The sequence below is a fragment of the Chanos chanos genome, chromosome 10 (assembly GCF_902362185.1).
Source record: "Chanos chanos chromosome 10, fChaCha1.1, whole genome shotgun sequence".
Lineage (NCBI taxonomy): Eukaryota > Metazoa > Chordata > Actinopteri > Gonorynchiformes > Chanidae > Chanos > Chanos chanos.
The window spans coordinates 22,666,945-22,669,327 of NC_044504.1; the positions used below are offsets into that span (position 1 = coordinate 22,666,945).

Genomic DNA, 2,383 nt, shown 5'->3' on the forward strand with positions numbered 1-2,383 from the left:
CTGTGCACATATGCTGCCTGCCCCTCTAGGATAGATACAGGAATGCAAGAAGGGATCAGTAACAGGTGATATGAGAAACCCTGTCAACCATTTTGGTTGCAAAGTATCTTTGTTGTAAAGCATTTTCAGATCTCTATAGCTAAGGTGCTGTTGACTCCTGGAGAGAAATTTGAGGGGCATCCATGCTTTGATGATATGTCAGTAGAGCTGCATAAACCGGGTGGGAACTAAACTGGTCTGCTTACACAAGCGAGCAAATCTCTTTAGCAGTAAAAGACATCAAGAGAGGAAGTACAGCAGACTTACTGATGGAAATCTGAGGGTGGAACTGAGATGTACAGTTGACTCAAATTTTGGAAGACTGGTACTTAGCAGAATATGTTTGAAATCTCTTTGAATGTGAGGCAAGAAGTAATACTTTTCACTCATGTTACATAATCTTTCCCTACTGTGAATGGTCTGCAGGTCCAGAAATATTGTTATATCTTATATAATGAGATTGGACTGTTCTGAGCCATGACATTGTTCTACATTTGTTTTTACCCTACTCTTGGATCATGGATCAGAACCAATCTGGATTCAAAGCCGGCCACTCCACCGAGACGGCCCTCCTTGCTGTCACGGAGGAGCTCCACTTGGCCAGAGCAAAGTCTCTCAGCTCTGTCCTCATACTCCTAGACCTCTCCGCAGCATTTGACACGGTCAACCACCAGATACTCCTCTCATCCCTTGCTGGGCTGGGCATCGCAGGTTCTACACTCGCATGGTTCAAGTCCTATCTGTCTGACCGGTCCTACCAGGTCTCTTGGAGGGAATCAGTCTCCTCCCCCTGCCCTTTCCATACGGGAGTCCCACGAGGTTCGGTACTTGGTCCACTCCTCTTCTCTCTCTACAGCAGATCACTCGGTCAAGTTATCTCCGCCCATGGTCTCTCTTACCACTGCTACGCTGATGATACACAACTGCTCTTCTCCTTCCCCCCCTCTGACTCTCAGGTTCAGCCTCGCATCGCAGCCTGCTTAGCTGACATTGCCTCATGGATGTCTGCTAACCATCTCAAACTCAACCTGGAGAAAATTGAGCTTCTGTTCTTTCCTGCTAAGAACTCCCCTAAGATCGACACTGCAATCACCATCGAGGGATCTGTGGTGTTCCCCGCCACAGCAGCCAGAAACCTAGGCGTAACCCTCGACAACCAGCTAACCTACACCGGTCACATCGCGGCAGTCACTCGATCCTGCAGATTCTCCCTATACAATATCAGGAGAATCCGCCCATTCCTCATACAAGAGGCGACCCAGCTCCTGGTCCAAGCGCTTGTCATCTCCCGCCTGGACTACTGCAACGTCCTGCTGGCTGGCTTACCAACCTGTGCCATCAGACCGCTCCAGCTCATGCAGAACGCCACTGCACGCCTGGTCTTCAACCTCCCTAAGCACTCTCATGTCACTCCACTGCCTACTGCGCTCCACTGGCTTCCGGTAGCTGCCCGCATCCAATTCAAGACACTGGTGCTGGCCTACCAGGCAACAAGAGGCTCTGCCCCATCATATCTTCGGTCCCTAATAACTCCAGATACCACTACTAGAACCCTCCGCTCTATGACCTCTGGTCAGCTGAGGGTCCCCTCACTTCGGGAACCCGGCAGCCGCTCCTCCCGATCACGCCTCTTCTCCACCATTGCCCCTCGGTGGTAGAACGACCTCCTTCATACAGTTAGGACTGCGGAATCCCTCACCATCTTCCGCAAGAAACTGAAAACCCACCTCTTCAGAACCCACCTACCCCCTAAGCCTAACCCCCTTCCTTAAAAAAAAGCAAAAAAAAACCCTTGTCTTGTATCTATGTTTGTCTAAGAATTCCAGGGCGCAATACGAAGGAGTAAATTGACGCTCAGTCTTTTAGCGATGTATGCTTATGAGGTATTAGGAATCCGACTGATGCACTGATTGTAAGTCGCTTTGGCTAAAAGTGTCTGCTTAATGCTAAATTGTAAATTGTAATTGTAAATTGTAAATTATTGTTTCAACCTAAGAAAGTGTCTATATTACCCCTGACCTACATTTGTTTTTACCCTACCCTTTCCCTTCAATTTTTTTCACTTAAAAATGTAAATGCCAGATGGGCTGAAATAGAGATCTAAATTAAGTCAATGAATAAAACCTATCTGGCAAGAGAGGACAACATTCAAAAATCTTTTCAAACCTGTGTAGAAAGGCTGGTATGTGGTCGCTGAAATTAAAAGAACGAAAAACAGAAGTTTAAAGCAAACTAACTTAAAAAAAGCAAACAGACAAACCAACAAAGGAAGAAATAAATAAACTCATAAATGCATACATACATAAACTATCTCATACTGGAAGTGCCTAGTTCACCATTCATC

General features: G+C 46.6%; 1 pseudogene; it reads left to right on the forward strand.

Moving 5' to 3' along the window:
- Nucleotides 1-686: 686 nt before the first annotated feature.
- On the forward strand, nt 687-1,778 carry LOC115822228 (uncharacterized; annotated as a pseudogene).
- Nucleotides 1,779-2,383: the final 605 nt, after the last annotated feature.